The sequence below is a fragment of the Furipterus horrens genome, unplaced genomic scaffold (genome assembly GCF_987537825.1).
Source record: "Furipterus horrens unplaced genomic scaffold, mFurHor1.1.pri manual_scaffold_17, whole genome shotgun sequence".
NCBI lineage: Eukaryota > Metazoa > Chordata > Mammalia > Chiroptera > Furipteridae > Furipterus > Furipterus horrens.
Window position 1 is genome coordinate 47,593,696 of NW_028327187.1, and position 24,674 is coordinate 47,618,369.

The 24,674-nt window shown below is 41.0% G+C and overlaps 1 protein-coding gene across 1 annotated transcript in view; it reads left to right on the top strand.

Annotated features, from left to right (window-relative positions):
- TRPC5 (transient receptor potential cation channel subfamily C member 5) overlaps window positions 1-24,674 on the top strand; it is a 166,489-nt gene that overhangs the window by 129,591 nt on the left and 12,224 nt on the right. The gene's annotated exons all lie outside the window — the stretch shown is intronic.

Here is a 24,674-nt window from a genome sequence, read left to right on the forward strand (position 1 = left end):
CTGCTGACCTGTTTCAGCACAGAGGCGCCTTTTCCCCCATCACTACATATTCAGAGGACATTACAGCTGTCCCACATCTAGCATGATGGTCTTCAGTGTACATTGCTATAAATTGTTGAGGACGTAAGATTCTGTACAAGGACACAAGTCCAGAGGAGTTACCTTAACAAGTATTAAGTGCCACTGACACTTCAGTAGAAGCTTTCTGTGTTAGTGTGGAGCCAGCCTGTCCCTGTACTTTGAAAATATGTTCAGGTTGTAATAATGTAAAGCAAAGATATGTTTTTTATTTCTTCCTTCAGTTACTGCCAGAGAGAGCCTTTGTGCCAGATGGTGTCACTGGAACCAAAAACAAATTTGCAAAGTCCAACTACTGGGTCCCCAGGTCTACACCCTCTCCATGTTAAGCAGCCTCTTTTTTATGGATACCACCAAGTTCCTTAATCTGACCACTGCTCCAACATGCACTAGCCAGATCACATTGCCATGACAATCCAACTATCCCTTTATTTCCTTGTTTCTTCTTCCTGCTGATCCTCAGGCCACCTTTCACTCCCTCTTGATGGCCACTATTATAGTGATCTACACCTTACCCAGCCAGTTTCCCTCTGATATTTCTAATCGATTTAGCCCACGTCCTCTTTCATGGAGCAGCATTGACAGTTTCAATGTTCTATCTGACCCTGTTGGAAGGAAGCAGGGGCAAGGCTTGCGGGACAGTGATTATAAAGTTGACAGTAATGCCATAGGTCTTCAGATTCACCCACTGCTCACTGACTCACTCAGAGCAACTTCAGTCCTGCAAGCTCCATTCATTAAGTGCCCTATAGAAGTGTGTATCATTTTTTATCCTTTATACCATATTTTTACTGTATCTTTCCTATGTTTAGGTATGTTCACATACACAAGTACTTATCTTTGTATTACAGTTGCCTGCAGTATTAAGTAACATGCTTTACAGGTTTGTAGCCTAGGAACAATAGGTTATACCATTTAGTCTAGGCATAGTAGGTAGGCTATGCCATCTAGGTTTGTGTAAGTGTGCAAACTATGGTGTTTATAGAATGAGAAACTTGCCTAATGACATATTTCTCAAAACATATCCCCATTAAGTGACCTATAACCATATAAGTAAGTTTAACCATTATGTAAGTTTAAAGTATACAGTTTGATGATTTTTTAAATATGCTTTATTGATTATGCTGTTACAGTTGCCCCAATTTATTTTCCCTTTGTTCTCCTCCACCCAGTGACCCCCTCCCTCCAGTTGTCCCCCCCTTAGTCCATGCCCATTGGTTGTGCATATAGTTCTTCTCAACATCTTCCAGTCTACTCCACTCCCTCCTACTAGTGCTTCTTAATTCCTGTACCATCTCCCCGCCTCCCCACTGACCTCCCCCCAAAATGTTCCCCATACCTATAATTCTTTTCCCAGTCTCTGCCTACTTAGTTTGCCTTTGCTTCGGTTCCCTAACTTCTCTTGTTGTGATACAGTTTTCATTTTCATGTTCATAGTTTTGATCCTCTTTCTCCTAAACAAGTCCCTTTAACATTTCATGTAATAGTGGTTTGGATCTGATAAACTCCTTCAGTTTCACTTTATCCTCAAAGCAGTTTCTCTGCCCTTCTATTCTGAATGACAGCTTCGCTGGATAGAGTAATTGTGGTTGTAGGTTTTCGCTTTTCATCACTTTGAATATTTCTTGCCAGTCCCTTCTTGCCTGCAGCGTTTCTTTTGAGAAATGAGCTGATAGTCTTATTGGGACCCCTTCATACATAATTCTCTTCTTCTCTCTTGCTGCTTTTAAGATTCTCTCTTTATCCTGAGTTTTTGACATTTTGATTATAATGTGTCTTGGTGTGGTTTTCCATGGGTTCAGATTTTTTGGAACTCTCTGTGCTTCCTGGACCTGTAAGTCTATTTTCTTCTCCAAGTTAGGGAAGTTCTGTTTCATTATTTTTTCACATAATTTTTCAATTTCTAGTTCTTCTTCTTCCCTTTCTGGCAACCCTATGATTCGGATGTAGGCCCTCTCATAGCTGTCCTATAGGTTTCTGAGTCTCTCCTCATTTTCCTCACTTTTTGTTTCCTCTTTCTGCACTCATTGACTGTTCATTCCTTCCCTATGTTCCGATTTGTTGATTTGATCCCTGGTTTTCCTTCCCTCACCACTTGTTTCATATGTGTTTTCATTCATTTTAGCAGGGATAGCCTTCATTCCTTCCCCATCTTGTTTAAGATTTGCTGTCAGGTCTGTAAGCATTCTTATAACCAGAGCTCTGAACTGTGCCTCAGAAAGATGTCCTATCTGCTTATCTGTTAGATCAGATATTTGCTGTCTGGTCAGCTGCGTGATTGGGATCTCTATCATGATCTCTGCCATCCTGACAGTTTTGTGTTTACCTTTGCTGCCTGGGCGGGGCTGTCACACCTCCTATGTTATAGGGGGTGGAGCTCTGTGCACTCATCACAACCGGGCAACCCTTCCCACCATGCTGTGGTGTTTTCTGTGGGGACGGAGGTACAAGATGGATTCTTGCCATTTACTCTCTGCTGAGAGACCAGGAGCTTCTTCCTCCATCCCCACCCCCTCTGGCCTTCACAATCTGAGGCAATGGGGGTCTGCCTTCCGCAGCATTGGTATCGCAAGCTGATGGGTCTTGTCTGTAGCCAGGGGTGCTCTGCAGGTGTTTCTCACCTCTTTTTAAATACAAGTGTCTGCTTAGCGCCATTCCACCGCCATTACCACTGCTGCCACCACCAGCACAGCTTGACCTCTCTGCCCTGGTTTTGCCCCTTCTACTCATCTGGACGAGAACCATTTCTTTATAACTTCATATGTTGGACTTCCATGTAGCTTTATTTTCTGGAACTTCTGGTTATTTCTGGTTTTGTGGTAGATGTATTCCTCTTAGTTGTGGAGGGAGATGGAGCGTGTCAGTCTAGACCTTCGTCTTGGCTGGAAGTCCCTATCATGTGATGATTTAATACACATATATTGTGAAGTGATTACCGTAAGGTTAGCTTATATATTTACCACCTCACATAAATTACCTTTTTTGTGTGATGAGAGCATTTAAGACCTACTCTCTTAGTAATTTTCAAGTATGTAATACAGTATTGTTAACTACATTCACCATGATGTACATTAGATCCCCAGAAGTTATTCACCTTTTAACTAGACGTATGTATTCTCAGCCCATGGCATCCACCATTCTACTCTGTTTCTATTAGTTTGGCTTTTTAAGATTCCACATATAACCGATATCATACAGTATTTGTCTTTCCATGTCTGACTCATTGCACTTAGCATAATGCCCTACAGTTTCATCCATGTTATCACAAATGGCAAGATTTCCTTCTCTCTCATGGCTGAATAATATTCCACTATATATAATATGTATTATATTTAATATTTCATAATATATTTTATTATATATTTTTTGTTTATTTACCCACTAATGGACACTTAGGTTGTTTTTATTTCTTGACTATTGTGCACAGTGTTGTATGGGGGTACAAATATCACTTCATGATAGTGATTTTATTTCCTTTGGGTATGTACCCAGAAGTATGGTTGCTGGATCATATGGTAGTTCTATTTTTAATTTTTGTGAAATTCCATACTGTTTTCCATAGTTACTGTATCGATTTATATTCCTGCCAACAGTGCACAAGGGATCCATTTTCTCCACATCTTTATCAATACTTGTTATCCTTTATCTTTTTTATAATAGCCATTCTGGTAGATATTAAGTGATATCTCATTGTGGTTTTGAATTGCATTTCCCTAATAATTAGTGATGTTGATCAAGCATCTTTTCATGTACCTATTGGCCATCTGTATGTCTGACTCAGTGGTCTTTAATATCCCTGCCAGCTTTGATATGCTGTGAGTCTGGGTGTCTATTGATGAACTGGAAGGGCTCACAAGGTTTTTTTTTCTAGTTCTGAAATTCTGTCCATCTGTTGCTTGCGAAATGGAATAGAGTTCAATTTCATTCTCTCTCTCCTCCTGTCCCTCTTTCTCCCCCTCTCAATAGTTCAAACACAACTAGGCTAAGAACTCTGAAATGATCTATGTTCACTCCTAGTCTGTCTCTGTAAGGGGGACAGGCATAGAATCTCAGATGTTCAGTTTTCCAACCCTGTGCCTATCATGTTAACCCCCGACCCCTGCCAAAGATAGCAATATTCATGCTGAGGCATTTGTTGCTTTCTCGCTGGTGGTCTCACAGCTGATTATTCCTAATGGTAGTAGAAAAGAGGTATATTTTCTTGTCACCTAATGCAGGGCTGTAGTATCTCTCACTGAGCTCAGTGACATTTTGCTAGAAAGGATTGAAATCATGTACTCCAGCTCTCTTGTCACCCCACCTGCTGTCAGTAAGTTATGTTTCAATGCTACCTACTGCTGCACCTGAGGAAAATACCTTGGCCTGGGAGAAAGCTAGGAGTTGGGGATAGGTAAGCTGTGGGTAGATCGCCTGATTGGGACCTATGCCATCTCACACATCTGGAGTCATGGCCAACTGTTCTGAATACTACCTGCTGCTTTAGGATCCTCTGATAATAGGTCTTTACAATTTGAACTGGATCCAGTTGAATCCTGATATTGGGCAACCTGATTCCAAAAATACCTGGATACATTTAAGTGGTAAAGACCTCCAAATAGATTTAATTCCACTTGCTACATCTATATAATCTACAGTTCAGTAGTGAGTGCAGTTTTTAGGAGGGTCTTGATATAGGGGAAAGGTTACAAGAAGGGAAGCCAACTGAAGACAAATCTCTCCTGCTTCAAAAGATATCACAGGCCAACTGAGTCTAAGTAGAAACTCAGTTGTCAATATGCTTCACTGTGAATATGCTCAGTGTATATTCTAGGACAGGGCTCAAGAATACTAGATAATAGCAGTCTCTTGAAGGGTTGACCTCTTTCTCAATACTCTGTGTAGGATGCAGAACTGCTGATGGAGTGGATATATGGGAATTCATATTTCTATGCCAGAAGAGGCTTCACTGTGCTAGTAGATAGAGTCAGCCTCAAGATATGGAAAAGCAGCGATTACTCCAGGCCTGTGCTCTGTGGTCCCAGCCAATATCAGAAGGTGAAGCTGGCCATATTGTATATTTTTATTGTTGTTTGTAAGTAGCTGTGGTTTAAATCTCCCTCAAGCTTCTTATTTTCCTCTGTGACACTTCATCCACACATCCACCTTGTCATTGCTCTTCCTGATGTGTATACTCCCAGCTCCATCAGGTGAAGCTTCTCCTGATGCCATTTTAATCAAATTCACCTAAATAAAAATATTAATAGGAGAGACAGACCAGTCCCAAAATTGTCCTTGACCTTAGGCCCTATTCCTGTCCCTAGCTCACCCACAAGGGGTATCTCTGTTACCTGAGACTGCTCTTCTCAAAACATGAGTCTCATGATCATCCATGATAGAGCCTCACTCATCAAGTTAATAAGAACCCTCAGTTTCTTCAGCTGCTGTATAGTATTCACTCTAACGCTGAGACTAAGTAAATAGAACTTGCATCACCGAGCTTCATCAGCTGGATGTCTTGGGGAGAGTCTGAATACAAAGCATTGTTGTCTCCCTTAGGTGGCAACATTTTGAGGCTCAGATGATCGGTGGACTTCCCAACTGCAGAAGACAGTCATACAAATGAAGACATTCATTGGAACAAACCCAGCACTATAAAGTGCTGTAAGGGGCCACTGCACACATGGAAGTGTCAAAGAGGGCAGGTGGTCTTTCCGCCCTCTCCCAATTATCTGAGACCAATCTCAGCCTCTCAAAGCACAGAGAAGAAGACAGCACTTCATCCACTACACCGTGATTTGTAACCCTCTAACCAGGCTGCTATGCACTGATGTGGCACCCAGTTGTTAAAATAGTAAAATATTTCCAAACCAATTGGTAACTAGGTGTCATTCCCTTTGGGATGCCCCCAGACTGCCCCAAACTCCAGCAAGTAAAGGGTAACATCTGGAACTGCAGGTATTTGCTATACTCCTGCTCCAGTGCTGTTGCTGGCATATGTTATTATGGGTCAGTTTCTTAATAAGAATACCACTGTGGTAGGCAGAATCCTAAAATGCTCTCCTAAGACTTCTCACCCCAATCATCAGGACTATGAATATGATGAGATAGCACACTTGTGATTATGTAGCATTACATGGTAAAAGGGACTTTACAGATGCAATTAAGATTACTAATCAAGGAGATTGTCCAGGTGAACCTAATCTAATCACAAGTTTTTTTTTAACCTCTTTTTTATTGCTGTTATTTTACAGTTGTCGCAATTTTTTGCTGTTGCTCTCCCCTGCCCTGCCCACCCCCCACTCCCACAGTCAATCCCCACCCTGCTGTCCATGTCCATGGGTTATTTATACTTGTTCCTTGACTAACCTTTCTCCTTCAAGCAGAGATTTCTCCAGCTGGTAGCAGAAGAGAATGTCAGGGATACTAAGCACAAGGAGGATTTGATGTGCCATTGCTGGCTTCAAGATAGAGAGCCATATGAGACCCCCCAAAGCATAATTAATGTAAAACTTCCTTTACATAAAAATAATGAAGAGCCCTGGCTGGTGTGGCTCAGTGGATTAAGCGCAAGCTTGCAAACCAAGGGGTCACAGGTTCAATTCCCAGTCAGGGCACATGCCTGGGTTGTAGGCCAGGTCCCCAGTTGGGGGTGCACAAGAGGTAACCACACACTGATATTTCTCTCCCTCTCTTTCTCTTTCCCTTCCCTTCTGCCTAAAAATAAATAAATAAAATCTTTTTTAAAATAATAAAGAATTAAATAACCTAAAAATGTGTGCCACCTCTAGGTCATAAGAGTAGCCTCCAGATGACAGCCTGCAAGGAAGTAGGGGTATCAGTCCTACTACAATAAGGAAATGAATTCTGCCACCAACAGAAATGAACTTGAAAGCATATTCCTCTCCCGAATCTCTAGATAACAGCTCAGTTATGTTGACACCTTGATTTCAGCCTTGAAAAGGCCAGTGTGACTGAAGTAGAGTAAAAAAAAAAAGGACAGAAGTAAGAGATGAGGTCAGAGATGTGATGCGAGTGAGGGACAAAGATAGATCATGTAGGGAATGATAGACCTTTGTAAAGACTTTGGCTTGTACTCTGGGTGAAATGGGGAGCCATTGCAGTGTTTTGAACAGAGGAGGTACATGATCTAACTTGCATTTTAATAAGACTGCCTTGGCTGATTGAGAAAAGATGAAAATGGTGCAGGGGCAAAGATAGACAGGCAAATCATGAGACTGTTGCATTAACCAGACAAACGCTAATGGTGGATTAGACTAGGGTAGTCATGATGGGCATGATGAGAAGTGGTGAGATTCTAGATATATTTTGAAGATAGATCCAATTTGCTGATGGATCAGATGTGGAGCATGAGCAAAAGAGAAGAGTCAAGGATAGCACCAAGATTTTGGGTCTGAGTAGCTGAAAGGTTGGTGTTACCCCTTCCTGAGCTGGGGAGGAGTGCAGAAGAAGCAGGTGTGGGGAGAGCCAGAGATCCAAAGTTGACTTTTAGACATGTCATGTTGGAAATGCCTATTAGATATCCAAGCTGAGCTGTTAAGTAGGCAGTGGTCCTACAGATCTAGAGAGGAGGTCCAGGCTAGAGCAAGAGATTTGGAAGCCACCAGCATAGTATTTGAAGCCATGGGACTAGATGAGATCACTAAGGGAGTGAGTGTGTACAGAAAAAATGGTAAGTCCAAAAATGAGGCCCAGGCCACTTTAATGTGTACAAGTTGAGAAAACAGGATGGATTGACCAAAGGGACTGAGAAATAACAACCAAAGAGGTAGGAGAAAAGCCAGACTAATGTAGTATATTACAATACTCTATTACCTCCAGTTTACTGATAAGGTCATATGCTGGAGAGTGGTAGAGCCTGGATTTGAATTGAAGCAGTCTAAGCCCAAGACCCATGCACAGAACCAGTGTTTATCACACAGACACTTATCCTAAAACCAAGAAGCACCTGACACGCACTTTACTACAAGGTCCCTAGCATACCTTCTTCCCTTCCCTGAGCTGAGATTCTCCACCGCCACCCCCAACACACACACCCAATAGCCCTCTTTTTACCCTTAGTGTGCCCACCAGGCTTCCAAATTCAGGTGTCTCTTCAACTCTGCCCCTAATACTCCCAGCCTCCCTAGAGGAACAGAGAACCCACCTGAAATCACCACACCCATGGAGGATAAAGAGTCCAGAGCTACCAAACTCATTTGCAGTACAAGAACTCCTTATTCAATTTACTCATCCTGCTTTGGGACCTCTCATATCTCTTTTCCTTCCCAGATGAGCTTTTACATGCTCAAAGCCTCTTTTGAAATTGTATCTCCACCGGAAAATGAAATAGTCACCCTCCACTTTCAGGAGACAACTGAGTAGCATTCTCTCTGCAAAGACTGCAGGTGCACCAAAGGCCGACTCTTCAGACCTCGGCATCCTGCCTGGGCCTGGTCTGGCCCTCCCTCTGATGGTCTGACATGGAAATGGAGCCTTTTGTCATTGTGCATTGATGCTAACTTGTGGTTTTGTAGGAGGCAAGCTGTCTGAGAGACTACCTCTGTTATGGATGAAAGCTCAAAATGCTGACAATATACTTTGGTAGGTCTCAGCTGAGCATCAGCCTCTGCTTTCAGCAGCAGCAGCAGCCTTTGATGAGTTACAATGGTGCAAGTGGGGAATGGGAAGAGGACAAATGGAAGGAAGTAGGTTTTCTTCTCCTGTGTCAAAGGGCGACCAAACAGCAGATAGATGCCTGGCTGCTTCTTTAAATTATAAGTTCACCTGTCCTGGATGGGTATTAGGAACATCAGTAGCGGTCATGGAAACTCTACCTTGAGTAACTCAAACAGAAACAGGACCAAGTATGCCAGTGAGAGGAAGGGCCTAATGCCCAAAGAATACTTCCGCCCATCTGCTGGTGGATGCCCTTTACTCTTCCATCCATTCACTTAACAATAAATGTATCTTGGAAGGATAAATGAATGAATTTAACACATATAGGGGTGGACAACAGTAAGTTTACAGTTGTCAGTATTCTTGCATTATTATTTATTAGTCATTGTATTGCTTTCCATATAAAAAACTGTACGCCTATTTTTACTCACCCTGTATTTATTGAGAGACTACTCTATACCACACATTCTGTTCTTGGCACTGGGGATACAACAGGTGACAGGTGAACAAGAAAGATTTGGTCTTTGTTCTCACAAGGTTTACAATCATGGAACTACAGTTTCAAATATCACTATTTGCATTGCATTTCTTTACCTTAAGACTGCCCTTAACCTTTTGGGTTTTTTTATTGCTTTGATAATCTAATGAATATAGAAAAAAATTCACATGTGAGAGAACATGCATGAAATTTAGCATAAAATTTCTGAAGATTTAGAGATCCTTGCACTGTCATCCAGAAATCCCTCACCTTAAGACCTTGTTCCCAGTTACAATGCAAATATGTTTTGAGCTGTTAGTAGCTCACTTATGACTAGATGTAAATGAGTCCAATCCCTTACTAATCAGGTTTTCCTATGAGGCCAAGCAAGTAAAGAGATACCAGGAAGGAAATGGAGTTGGAGAAGACTGGGGAGGCAACGCCAGCAAGAAAGAGATTGGAGGCACTGGAGGAAAATGTCACCATCATCATAGTTTTGTAAAAGATCAGGTCTGTGCAACAGTCCCTAAGCCAAAGTTGCCTATAACCCCTACATAAAATAACAACTATCAATGGACAATTGGGAGATAAAAATGACCATGTTATAGTTTGAAAGATTTCAGAGCATAATCTGAAGAAGAATTGTTCCTTGTGGAATACCTGGTCTTCCTATCGATTGGTGTCAGAACGTTCTCTTCATAGATTACAAATAATATTTGTAGACAAGTCAAATGCCCATGCTCCAAAGTTTATAGTTGGGGAATATGATTCTTCATTTCTGCCTTATTCCTATTATCCTTGCTCTGGGCACCAGGAATCAGTTGACTGGAAAGCTAAGTGATATAAACATTCTTTAATGTCCTAGCAGCTTGAGGATTAGAAACTAAATATGAGTGCTGAGTTATTAATATTAATAAGGCCTCTCTCTCTCCCTGTGGTTACTAAAGCCCTGTGTTGTAGCCCGGCTTAGTGAGACAGCACAGGCCAGGAAGTGTCCTCTAGCTACAACACAGAAGTCACAATACCCAGAAGGAGCATGAGAGGTTACAAACCACTGCACTACTCTGCCTTTTACTTGAGATCTGACAGTAAAATGACATGATCTCAGCTGTCAAGATGAACCTCCTTTTGCTTAAAAGAGGAAAAATGAGAAGATCTAAGAGTAAAAGTGAGGAGGAAAAGGTAATTGTATTTTTCTCTTCTTTATTCTCTTTTCTTCCCTCACAGGATTTTGCTTTCCCAATTTTCCCTGGGTGTTTGAACTTATAGAATTACCTGGGCCTAAAAAGTTGTGAGCTAATCACAAAGGCTTGATGAGAAATATGTTTATCTTAAAGCTGCTCTTGATAAATGTGGCCTACCAGGAATCCTCAATAGTGAAAGGAAAAAAAAGTATTGTAGGCCTCCTCATTCATTAGATAAAGAACACCAATTACTAAAGATCTGAACTACTGAAATTAGAATCCTCTTGACTGACTCCATCAGAGTTTCTATTGACCTAATCCCAAAGAGTCCTGGAGGTACAGAAAAGTTTTCATGACCCCTTGGACTCTCTAGGAGATTATGCCACAAGGTTTTGCTCTTAATACCTTGTTTCATACATTTTATATAAGAAAGCTAACCAAAGCATAAATACTTTATGCTAAAGTCTCTCCATCCTTCACTAAGATACACTGTGTGACACAGTAGGCTCTCACTTAATGTCTAATGAACAAATGACCAAATTAATGAAATTTTTACACATATGTGTGAAGACAGAGCTACTGACAAAGCTGACCAAGCCTAAGCTTATTTTCTTCTAGTTCAGAAGATGGCAGTTTTTCTGTGCAGGGGCAGGTGGTGAATATTTTAGGCTTTGTGGACTCATAAGATCTCTGTCACACTTTTTAATTCTGCTCTTGTAAGATGAAATAAGTCATTGAAAATATGTAAACAAATGGATGTGACTGTGTGGCAATGAAACTTTAAGGACACTGAAATTTGAAATTCATGTAATTTTTATGTGTCAAAAATATTATTCTACTTTTGATTTTTTTTCAAATAGTTAAAAATGTAACAACCATTCTTAGCTTGCAGGCTATACAAAACCATGGGGCAGGCCATAGTTTGTCTACTCTTACTCTAGCTATATCAAAATATGTCTCATTTCTACCTTTGTAGACTGAAGTTCCATGAAGATAGGGACTTTGCTTTAGGTTTTCTGGTGCCTAATAAAATGTGGGACACACAGTGGGTACTTTATGCATACTTTTTAACTAATTGATAGGGAGAATCTTAGAGAAATCTCTGGTCTGTAGTTTGTCAACCATGTTAGAGAATATATAATATATATTAATATCTATTACCCCTGGCTGGTTTGGCTCAGTGGATTGAGTGTCGGCCTGCGAGCTAAGTGTCGCTGGTTCGATCTTCCAGTCAGGGCACATCAGAGAAGGAAAACTCTGACTCCAAAAAACCTCCGCTGCCTTGCAGCATACCTCTTCAGGGGAAAGCCTAAGGGAGTAAACCCCGACAGAAAATCCGGAGCCGGAGTCCCTAAGGCGGTTTGACGTTGTAGTCAACACCGGCAACTCCTGCGGCGCACCTGAAACCAAGCTGTATTGACTTCGTCTTTCCCTTGGACCCTTCAGCTGCGAAGAGATGGGGGGTCTGCTGCATGGGCAACAGCAGACCCTCCATATCACCCTGCCCAGGCTCTGTAGCTTCAGCTTCACTGGAGAGGACACTCCAGCGTCATCGCAAGATGTCGGTTCAACACGGGAGGAGACAGATACCGTGTCACTCCCGAGTCGGACTGCACAGCCATTCTCGGCGGTGCAGATAGACTCTTAAGAAGCTACACCATCGTCTCTCGAGACGGATGGCTGCCGACGACGACGAATATCCATTGCAAGGGGTTAGTGTCTAGAGATAAATACATTTTTATGGCAATGGGCAGGAACATTATTTAACTGAAAGCAAGTCTGCCTAGATGATGGATTTATTAATTAAAGTTAATATAGTGCTTTATACTTTCCAAAGTACATTTGCATATATTGTCATATTCGATTTTCACAAGAACTCTGTGAGTGTAGGCACTATTATCTGCATGTTACAGATGAAGAAGCAGGCATCCAAAAAGTTGAGACCTGCCCCGCATAATATGGCAAGTCTCTCCACTCATTCTTTCATTCTTTCTACAAGGACTTGAGAGTATGCTGTGTGCAAGGAATTAGGTCAGGGTAAACTCAGGTCCAGTGGCCCTGCAGGAGGTGATATTTAGAAGCAATCTAGAAAATAAAAGTATGGCCTGGGGAGGGGAGCTACAGGTAAGCTCCTGAGGCAGGAAGTTAGAAAACACATGCTATGACAATCTGACCATATGAAACCAGACCTGTAGATTTTCCCATTCCCAGGTGATAAAACATACCTTTCTCTTCTGCCCAGACTCAGAGAGGAAAGCCTGAAAACTGCAAAGCAAGATCAGCAAACCACCACTCATCACTTTCTGATTGCTTCTGTCCTCCAAAAAGAAAAGGTTCCCCTACTCTGAAACTGAAAGATATAGGCAGGCAGAATAGTGTATGCCTCCTTGACTGAACAGCTCAGTTTACATCTCTGGAGACCCTTAGAAAAGGTGGCAAGGAGTTCAGTGGGCTTTGGAACTGCCACACTTGCCGTGAATGGTGCTCCCAGCATTAGGCAGTGTACAACCTGCACAGCTGAATGCAGAAGCCCTGCAAAGTGTGCTTCTGTAGCAAAAATAACAAACAATAAGCTGAAGGAAACAAGAAAAACCTGGGTAGGTGGAGTCCTGGCCAAGTGTATAGAGGGATCTGTTTGTAAAAAATCTCAGAGACCTGATAAGGCTCTATTTGTGCACCTTTTGTGGGTACTTTTTTGACACATGGGAATGAGCAGGCTGCTTATTGCAAAATCCCACTCAGTGTACTTCCTAGAGAGGCAGTCTATCTTAATGGCTAAAAGCATGAGTTCTAGAGCTCACTTGATCCAGGTTTGAATTGTAGTCCCCAGTTTCTAGCTGTGTGTCCTTAAACAAATTTCTTCACCTTGGTGAGCTTTATGCAGTTACTCATAAAATAGAAATAGTAATAGAACCTACCTCATCAGGCTGTTGTGAAGGCTAAAAAAGATAGTATAGTTAAAAATGATAAATAATATTATTGATGCTCTGTTCACTTATATATCTGCCTTTGGATCTTCAATTAGTTCTTTCTGCAAAAATATTGTATATCTACTCTGTGCCAATCTCTAGGACTGCAATAGTGAACAAGATAAAGTCTCTAACATCAATGGACTTTCCTTATGGTGGGGAACCTACGAATACATAGAGAAAAATTGATTTAAGTGATTTGTGATGATTGGTTTGAGAGAATAGAACAAGGTGCTATGAGATAGAGAAACAGAGAAGCTCATTCTAATATGGTTGCTCAGGGAAGGTCTCTTTGAAGAGGTAATATTTGAGTTGAGAAATGACAGATGAGAATAAGCTCTATTTTCCTGTCTAGTAGGAAATCAATTAAAATATGAAAGAAAAAACTTTTCCAAATCCCTCTCCTTTCATCCAGGCCATTATGCCTTCAGTCACTCTGTGGAAGCTCTTGGAGGAGTAAAGCCATGAGTTGCTATTTAATTGGGGATGTGAGAGAGGGTAGGAGGAATATTTGTTCAGTGGGTATTGGTGAGCCCATACCAAGGCTCAGAAGGACTGGCAGGAGAGTAAGGAGCAGACACTGGAACTGAGGAATAAGGAAACAAGAAGGTCAGGCTACCTGGAGCTTCTGATGGGGGTGGTGCAAGAACGGAGTCACTCAGAAGGCCATTATGATGCAGCAAGCAGGAAAAAAGAAGTTTATTGGGAGAATCAGCAATCCAGGAGGGAGCCCTTCCCCGGGTGGTCAGGTTTCCGAGCTCAGCAACCGGGGAGGGAGTGCTGCCGCGGGTGGTCAGGACTCCTCCTTTATAGGGGAGAAGGGGTTTCTTTTATAGGGGAAGAGCATGGAGGGAGATTTTTTTTTTATTAATTATGCTGTTACAGTTGTCCCAATTAAGGGGATTTTTTGTGAGCCTTGTTAGTGGTCTGGCCTTCTGGCAGCTGTGGGTGCGACGGGCTGATCAGAGTAGAACGGAGTTTAGTTTATTTTCAGTTTGAAGCACCCTGTTATCTCCCAGGCAGCTGCACGTGGGGGGAGGCGGGGAGAGCATGGAAACCGGGGATGTCAGGTGGGGGTATGGCAGGATGATAAAGGGAGGCTGAGCATTCCAGGTATTATCCCACTCAATGCTGTGAGGGTTGTTACAGTCTAAGCATTATCCCTGTAGATAGTAAGTGAACGAAGTGATTGGAAAGTCACCATCAGAAGACTCAGGTTCTAGATCTGCTTTACTACAAACTAGATATGTAACCCTCAAGAAGTAATTTCTCTCTCCAGACCTCAGTTACCAGATAACAATTGGTGTCCTGACAACTTTGCCAGGTGGATGTGACAATCAAATGAGAGAAAGTATGTGAAAGCACTTGGGAAGGTATACTCGTGAAACTCTAGGCAAAACTGTGAGGCACTGGCTATCTGATGTCTTTTTCCCAGGGCAAGCTAAAAGGTGAAACACATGACATCTTATTTTCTGGTCCATTCAGTTTGCAACTCACCAGAAAGCACTTTTTTTTTTTTAATGTGTTTTATTGATTAAAATATTACATTTGTGCCAATTTCCCTTCCCTCTGCTCCCCTCCACCCGGTGGCCCCCCTCCCTCCAGTTGTCCCCCCCTTTTAGATTATGTCCATTAGTTGTGCATACAGTTCCTCCCAACCTCTCTCCGTCTATTCCATTCCCTCCTACCATGATCCCCAATTCCTATATCATCTCCCTCCCTCTCCCCACTCCCCCTCCCTGTTGACCTCCCCCCAATATGCTTCCCGTACCCACAGTTCCTTTTCCATTCTCGTTGCCTGTTTAGTTTGTCTTTGTTTCATCTCCCTAGCTTCTGTTTTTTAAACCAGTCCCTTTAACATCTCATATAACAGTGGTTTGGATCTAATGAACTCTTTCAGTTTTATTTTGTCCTGGAAACACTTTCTCTGTCCTTCTATTCTGAACGACAATTTCGCTGGATAGAGTATTCGTGGTTGTAGGTTTTGGATTTTCATTACTTTGAATATTTCTTGCCAGTCCCTTCTTGCCTGTAGGGTCTCTCTTGAGAAGTCAGCTGATAGTCTAATTGGGACCCCTTTGTACATAATTCTTTTCTTCTCTCTTGCTGCTTTTAAGATTCTCTCTTTATCTTTAATTTTTGACATTTTGATTATAATGTGTCTTGGAGTGGTTCTCCCTGGGTCCAGTCTCTTGGGAACTCTCCTTGCTTCCTGGACCTGCAAGTCTATTTCCTTCCCCAAGTCTGGGAAGTTCTCCTTTATTATATTTTCACTCAATTTTTCGAGTTCTAGTTCATCTTCCTCACTCTCTGGCAAACCAATGATTCTTATGTTGGGCCTTTCATAGCTGTCCCAGAGGTTTCTGATCCTCTCATTGTTGCTTCCCATTTCCTCTCTCTGCATTGGTTGACTGCTTGTTCCTTCTCCATATTCCAGTTTGTTGAAATGAACTCTGGATTGTTTTTCCTCACCATCTGTCTCGTATGTGGTTTTGTTCCTTTCGTTATGAATGTTTTTCGCTTCTTTCTTATCTTTTTCCTGCTCTTTTGTGAATTCTGTAAGCCACCTGATAACAATGGCCCAGAACTGAGCCTCTGACAGGTTTCTTATCTGTTCATCTGTCAGGTTCTCTATCTGTTGCCTGGTGAGCTGTGCCACCGGGATTTCTATAGTTGTCTGCCTCATTTTGACAGATGCGTTTTGTTTTCTTGGGCCGGCTGTAGGGGGCAGTCACCAGAAAGCACTTTTGTAGAGAAGATGGTAGCTCCGAAAATCAGGAAGCCCAATTAGAGTTTACAGATGGTCCCTGACTTACTATGGTTTGACTTAATGATTTTTCGACTTTACAGTGATGCAATAGCAGTATCCATTCAGTAGAAACCATACTTCAAATTTTGCATTTTTATCTTTTCCAAGGTTAGTAATATGCTGTCAAATACTCTCTTGTGATACTGGGCAATGGCAGTGAGATAACTTTGTTCTGCTGTGGGCTAATGTAAGTGTTCTAAGCAAATTTAAGATAAGCTAGGCTAAGCTATGTTTCACAGGCTAGGTGTGTTAAATGTATTTTGACTTACAATATTTTCAACTTATGATGGGTTTATTGGGATATAACCCTATTGTAAGTTGAAGAGCATCTGTACTACCTGGAGGACCATCTGAAATCAAAAGAATTTTTTTCAGTGATAAGTAAGGCCTGAAGAAAGTGACATGGTGTACTTCCAAGTCTCAACTATGATATACATATTTTACATGACCCAGAGGCTTCTATGGCACTGTTCTTTCTGACTTTACATAGGATAGGACATCCTGCTCCCAACTTCTCTCTCCATCCCATTTCTCAATCAAAACTTACCGATATTGTGTCCAACTCCATTGAGGCCCCACATTTCTTAAATAACAATGGAGAGCATTGGTGCCTACTGGGAAAGAACCAAATTTAAAAATTTAAAGCATCCAGCTACCCGGAGGCATTTTTTTCTTCTTCTCACAACCCAACCCAACCTTGTGGTGGGGCAGGGAGTACAACAAGGGAAACACAGAAACTGGAGGGATGACTGCAAAGGAGGTGATGGGGAACAGAAAAAACACTGCAATCCTACTGGTTGGTTTCATGAGAAATTACTAATTAAAAACTGCCCTAATTTCATCCTAACTCTCAAAAACTAGATAATTTATTTGAAGGCAACAGAGTGGCTCAGAGGTGGATCACAGAGTAGGGAACCCTGGGGATCCAGTGCCCTTACCAATTTGCCTCCTTTCCTTCAATGTCCCTTAGAAGCAGAGGGAAAGATATTTAAGGTTCATTGTTTATGACCTGTATTGTTTTGTGGGTATGCTTGTGTCCTATATACTAAGTGGTCTCTAAATAAAACACAGAGATGCTTGTGAGAGCCTTGCAAGATCATTTTAAAAGACAGGAAATATATCCTTCTGTAGTCTCAGGGACCTACTGCACTGGGTCAAATTACAATTATCTTTTGTTCTATCACTTTATTGTCCTCAGTACAAAGCAGCCTGCTGCCTTCTCATTAGAAAGACAACATGGATGGACCTGGAGGGCATTATGGTAAATGAAACAACTCCAACAAAGAAAGACAAATACTATATGATCTCACTTTTATGTGGAATCAAACGGGAAAAAAAAACCCCAACTCACAGAAAAAGGGATCAGATTAGTGGTTACTAAAGGCAGGAGGTGGAGGGTGAGGGAATTAGATAAAGGTGGTCAAAAAGTACAGACTTCCAGATAAATGGATACTGGGGATATAATGTACACCATGATGACTCTAAGTTAACACTGATGAATAGTTTATATTTAAAAGTTGCTAAGAGACCAGATCCTAAAAAGTTCGCATCACAAGGAAAAAAATTTTTGTTTCTTTTTCTGTATCTATATGAGGTGATGGATGTTACTAAAACTTACTGTGGTAACCATTTCACAATATAGGTAAGTCAAGTCATTATGCTGTGTACACTTTAACCTCTTACAGTGCTGAAAGTCAATTATATGTCAATAAAAGTGAAAGGAAAATATCTGCAGAGAATGTTAAATAAACATAATCAGCCTCCTCCCAATAAAAAGAAGGACCGGAATGTGCCAAGCAGTAAGTCCCATCACCTAGTAAGTGAACTGCAGAGAGGAATTAACAGCCATTTTATGTGTGCGGTTGGGGGACAACTGCACATGTTCAGTAGGGAGAAGGATCTGTTTCTAACATCCATTGCGGGGACTCTTGCCATTCAGGAAGTCTTAAATGTGCTATTGTGGGGACACCAGTACTAGGGTGGAAGGGAGTGTTGGGGGCAATGCATGGGCAGTGAATTGAAGCTAGGGGGAGGGCTCTCTTTTTTGTCCTAATGTTTTGCAACTGAGTTGGTGCACTTGAATTGAGGTTGCTACAAGAGCTCTAAACTAGATAAACCAATATCAAAATAATTCCCAGCAAGTCCCAGAATGATTAGACTGGGAAATTCTAACTACCTAGCAGCCTTTGGGAAGAGAGAATTGCTGACCATTTAGTGACAGGGAATTGGCTCTCCTCTAGACCAATGCACATGTGAAATAAGTTGGAGGTGAAGCTGTGGAGAGGCATGATAATACTCACTGAGGGAACTTGCACTACTCCAGGGCCTCCAAGAGGTTGCAGAAGGCCTGGGCTACTACTGTGTTTTGAAGATTCCTATACAGTATTGTTTAAAAGAGTAAAAACAAAAACAGAGTCACAAAAAACTATAATATGCAGTCAGCCCCCAATATCTGCAGGTTCCACTGGGGCTGAATCAACCAACCACTGATTGAAAATGTTGTTTTGACTCACAGATGCACAGGGCTGACTGTATACATTGTTGTATGCCATTTTATATGAAGGACTTGTGCCTTCTTGGATTTTGGTATCTGAAGAGTATCCTGGAGCCAGTCCCCCAAGGCTAGTGAGGATGAGTCTAAATGCTTATATGTTTTAAAGCCCACATTTAAGCTTTGAGGCAAAACTAAAATACAATGTATAACATCTGGTGAGGTCGAGAAGACTGCATTTTAAATGAATGCTCCCTGTGATTCTGATGCACCAACATTTAAGAAGCATGCCCTGAATTCTAGAGAAGAAAGCAATCCAAGCGAGGTAAACTTGCCTTGAAAGGCCAGGGAAATTAATTATCTCACTTTAGTTTGGGGCGTGTATGTCAAAGCATTCTGTGTTGCTATTAATTAATGTGAAAGACGCCAAAATGTTCCCCTCTGTAAAATATCCCTCTAATCAGCCTGCCATCAGTCCCAAGATTCCTGGGAGTAACTTTTCTTTCTAAAGGTCAGTATTAGCTCTGCTTCAAGCTGCTGTGTCTGTGCCTGCCGCGCTCCCTTTGCATTGCGTTGTAAAGCTTTCCAGTTTACTAGAACTAGATGGATGCTGGCAAGGTATCTGAAAGAGTACATAAGAATTTGTCAAAAGCTGGTAAGGAATGGGCCTTGTATTTGATTGTAAGGAAAATAACCTTGAGCTTGGATTTCTTGAGAAATGTGAAATTGAACAGATATGTTCATTTGACCTACCTATGGCCATGTGTTCAGAATATGAGCACATCAACAACATTTGAAGGTATGCCCAAGTCACAGAACATTACACTGGCACTGTGAAAGTAGTTAAAACAAATAGAAGTCTTGGCCTGCTCTATAGGATCTGACAATCTCAAAGGTATTACAAGGAACACACATGAACTAGAACATACATGTGAGGCTACTTGTCATGAAAAGAACATTGGTAGCATGAAAGTCCTGAAATATTTTGAAAGTTGCAGATAAGAGGTACCACAGCCTATGCTTGTGTAGGTTGTCTTACAGAAAAGTACCTGGTCAAGGCCTGATCTTGGAGAATGTTCAAAAGTCATAGTTGGATAGTGAGGGTAGGGCAGAGAATGGGAGAGGATATCACAACCAAACATTGAAAATAAAGTAAGCAGGACTTCCGGCCAAGATGGAGGCTTAGACGGACATGCTCGGTCTCCCTCTACAATTAGAGAGGAATACAACTACTTCAAAACAAAAGATAACTAGAAATTCCAGAAAATAAAACTACACGGAAGCCCAACGTACAAAGTCATAAACCAGCAGTGCCCTTTGGGCAGGTAAGAAGAGCGAAAGGGGGCGGAGCTGTTTGCGGTAGCACCAGGGACAGCGGCAGGGAGAGCAGTCTCAGCTGCAGTCTAACCCCGGCAGCTTGCGACCCCAACGCTGGGAAAAGCAGCCACCACATCGCCCCAAACAATGAGGCTCAGAGGGCGGGAGGACGGATCCCAGTCTCCTAGCAGAATAACTGCGGGAATCCATCTTGGACCCCCACCCCCACACAAAGCGCCACAGTGCTGCGGAATAGGTTGCGGTAGCCACTGGTTGCTGGGCAGTGACGACAAAGTGCCACAGAGCAGCGAGAAAAGTTGCTGGACCACCGCCGGTCACTGGGTTGTGAAGACAAAGGGCCACAGAGCGGCGAAAAAGGTTGCGGATCGCCGCCGGTCGCTGGGTTGTGACGAGTACACAGGCACTGCCCCCTATAGCCGGCCCAAGAAAGCAAAACGCATCTGTCAAAATGAGGCAGACAACTATAGAAATCCCGGTGGCGCAGCTCACTAGGCAACAGATGAAGAACCTGACAGATGAACAAATAAGAAACCTGTCAGAGGTTCAGTTCAGGGCCATTGTTATCAGGTGGCTTACAGAATTAACAAAAGATCTGGAAAAAGATGAGAAAGAATTGAAAAACACTCATACTGAAAGGAACAAAACCTCATACAAGACAGATGGTGAGGAAATAAATTCCAGAGTTCAAATCAACAAACCAGAACATAGAGAAGGAACAAACAGTCAACCAGTGCAGAGAGAGGAAACGGGAAGCAAGGATGAGAGGATCAGAAACCTCTGGGACAGCTATAAGAGATCGAATATACGGATCATAGGATTGCCAGAGGGCGAAGAAGAAGAACTAGAAATTGAAAAATTAAGTGAAAATATAATAAAGCAGAACTTCCCAAACTTGGGGAAGGAAATAGACTTACAGGTCCAGGAAGCACAGAGAGTTCCAAAACAACTGGACCCAGGGAGAACCACTCCAAGACACATTATAATCAAAATGTCAAAAGTTAAAGATAAAGAGAGAATCTTAAAAGCAGCAAGAGAGAAGAAAAGAATCATGTACAAAGGGGTCCCAATTAGACTATCAGCTGACTTTTCAAGGGAGACCCTGCAGGCAAGAAGGGACTGGAAAGAAATATTCAAAGCAATGAAAATCCAAAACCTACAACCACGAATACTTTATCCAGCGAAGCTGTCATTCAGAATAGAAGGGCAGAGAAAGTGTTTCCAGGACAAAATAAAACTGAAAGAGTTCATTAGATCCAAACTACTGTTATATGAGATGTTAAAGGGACTGGTTTAGAAAAAGGAGGATCAAAACTATGAACACTAAAATGAAAACTGCATCACAAGAAACAACAACAGAAGCTAGGGAATTGAAGCAAAGGCAAACTAAATAGGCAATGAGAGTGGAAAAAGAACTATAGATATGGGGAACATATGGGTGGGAGGTCAGCAGGGAAGGGGAAGGGGGAGAGGGAGGGAGATGGTATAGGAATTAAGAAACATCGTAGGAGGGAATGGAATAGACAGAGAGGTTGAGAAGAACTATATGTACAACCAATGGACATGGACTAAAAGATGGGGACAAGGGGAGGCAGGGAGGCCACCGGGTGGCAGAGAGCAGAGGGAAGGGAAATTGGAACAAATGTAACACTGTAATCAATAAGACACATTTAAAAAAAAGGAAGAAAATAAAGTAAGCAAAGAAAAAAACCAATGTCTGATTTATCTATCATATAAGGTGAAAGGCTAGCCCCATAAAGGTGAGTGAAACCTATTGAACATCATATATTTACCAAAGTTTTAGACAAATACAACTACAAAAGCCATACTCATAATCTTGCAATTCAAATGAGATCAAGGATTGAAAACAAAACAGATTTCTACATGCCAAATCATATTCTTGACCACTGCTACAATTTTAACACCTAGTGTCTAGTAGGCACCTAACATACATGTATTTGTTGAATGAAAGAATTAATGACTACTTACCTTACTCATTACTTTATAGCTCACTCTGTTCAACTAATCCTGCCTTATGGTGTATTATTTCTCAGTCTTCAGAATTCAGGTGTTACTTCTGCACTGTGTTCTGTGCAGTATTCCCAACATCACTACTGGAGAGTCACCTCTCTATACTCAGCACATAGCAGAGTGCTTAGAATATGGCAGTTGCTCGATACAGGAACCAAAGAATGAATGGATTAGATGGACAATGAACTGATACATGCTAAATGAATGGAAAAGGATAATTGAGATGATAATTTGCAGTAACTTCTCTGCTAAACTATTACACAGTAATTCCCAACATGAGTTCGCTTGGGCACTAGGGGAATGGAATGGTAGCAATTGGGGTCCTTGAGCTGTTTTCGAAATGCTTATAAAAAATCATGTCCTCACCTAAGTAGAGTATGTGCACTGAGGGGCACCTGAGAGTCTCCTAAGCTCAAAAAGATGCCTGTGGTTTAAAACTTGGCCCACTGTATGATTCTATTCTTTTTCAAAATCAAGTGCTTTTTTGACTATTATGATAATGCTGCTATGAACATTTGTTACAAGTTTTTTGGGGGAATATGTTTTGATTTCTCTTGGGTATATAGCTTGTAGTGGAATTGCAGGGTCATATGGTAACCGTATGTTTAACTATTGAAGGAATTACCATACTGTTTTCAAAAGCAGCTGCACTGTTTTACATTCCCACCAGCAGTGTATGAAGAGTTCAATTTCTCCATATCTTCACCAACACTGGCTATTATCTGTCTTTTCTTTTTATTACAGCCATCCTAGTGAATGTGAAGTATCTCATTGTGGTTTTAATTTGAATCACTCAAATGACTAATGATGTTGAGCATCTTTCCATGTGCTTATTGGTCATTTGTATGTCTTCTTTGGGGAAATGTCTATTCAAGTGTTTTGCCCATTTTTAAATTGATTTATCTTTTTATCGTTGAGTTGCAATTCAGTAGAGAAACAATAACCTTTTCAGCAAATGACAATTTGTCATCCACAGGCAAAATAAAAACAAAAAACAAACAAAAAAACTCCTTAATGTAAACCTCACACCTCGTGCAAAAATTAACTCGAAGTGGATCATAGAACTAAATGCAAATCTTATGACTACAGAACTTATAGAAGAAAATATAAGAGAAAAATTTCATGACCTTGGGTTAGGTAAAGAGGTCTAACATATAATAATAAAAGCACGATCCATTAAAACTTTGATGTTGGCTTCATTAAAATTAAAAAGTTTGCTCTATGAAAGTCACCATTAAATAAGTGGAAAGACAAGATGTAGACCTGAAGTAAACATTTTCAATTTACATTTCTGACAAAGAGTTAGTATCCAGATATATATATTTTAAACTTAAAATACACTAGCAAGAAAAAACATAAAAACAAGCAAAGGATCTGAACAGACACTTCACCACAGAAGATATATAGAGAGCAAATAAGCATATGAAAAGATGCTCAACATCATTAGCCATTTAGGAAATGAAAAATTAAACTATAAAAAAGCCCACTACTTACCTGTTAAAATGGCTAAACTTTGAAAACCTGACAAGTGCTAAGAAGGATAGAGAGCAAATGGTAGGAATGAAGATACAACACAGCCACTAGAGAAAACAGTTCATAGGTTTATTATAAAGTTAAATGTACACTTACCACATGACTCAGCCATACCACTCCTAGATATTTAACTTATGTTCACACAAAAACCTATCATGAAGGTTCCTAACAGCTCTACATATAATGGAAAACTATAAATAGAATGGACTGTTGCTACTTGCAAAAATGTAGATGAATCTCAAAGATGTTAATATTGAGTGAAATAAGCCAGTCTCAAAAGGTTACCTACTGTATGATCCCGTTTATATGACAGGTTGAAAAGGGAAAACTATAGGGATGGAGAATGGAGCAGCAGCTGCCAGGGATTAGGGGTTGGGGAGAGTTTAATCACAAAGGGGCAACACTAGGGACTTTTTGCGAGTGATGAAACGGTTTTGTATCCTATTGTGGTGGTGGTTACATCAGTCCATTTAGGTATTAAAGCTTCTAGAATAAAACTCCAATGTGTGTATGTGTATGTGTGTCTCTCTGTCTTGGTTATGATGGTGATTTCACAAGTATACACGCTTGTCAAAATACTTAAAATGGGTGAATATTGCTCTGTGTAATCATACTTCAATAACATTGATTTTTTTTTTAGAAGGAAAACCTGTCCATATCAATCCCACTCCTTGAAAATAACTAATGTTGACAGTTTAGTATATACCTGTCTAGGACATGTAAGCATGTAATATAAAGGGTTTTTCAGTTGCATTAATGGGATCATTGTATACAATTTATATTGTGCTTTATGTTGCTTTTTTCACTTAGAGGTCTTGGAGGTCTTACAGCTACACAGACAAATGCATACACACACACACACACACACACACGTTCTATATATAACTGATCATAGATATTTTTAAATTGTTATATAGTGAAGCATTTTATGGATGTAACATCATTATTTAACTGGTCTTCCACTGTTGGGTATTTAGGTTGTTGCCGGATGTTTTGCTATTAACAAGCTACACAATACTATAGTGAACAGCCCTGTGCATACATCTTTTTTACAAGTACATTTATAAGATAAATTTCTACAAGTAAGATTACTGGATCCCACAGTATGTGT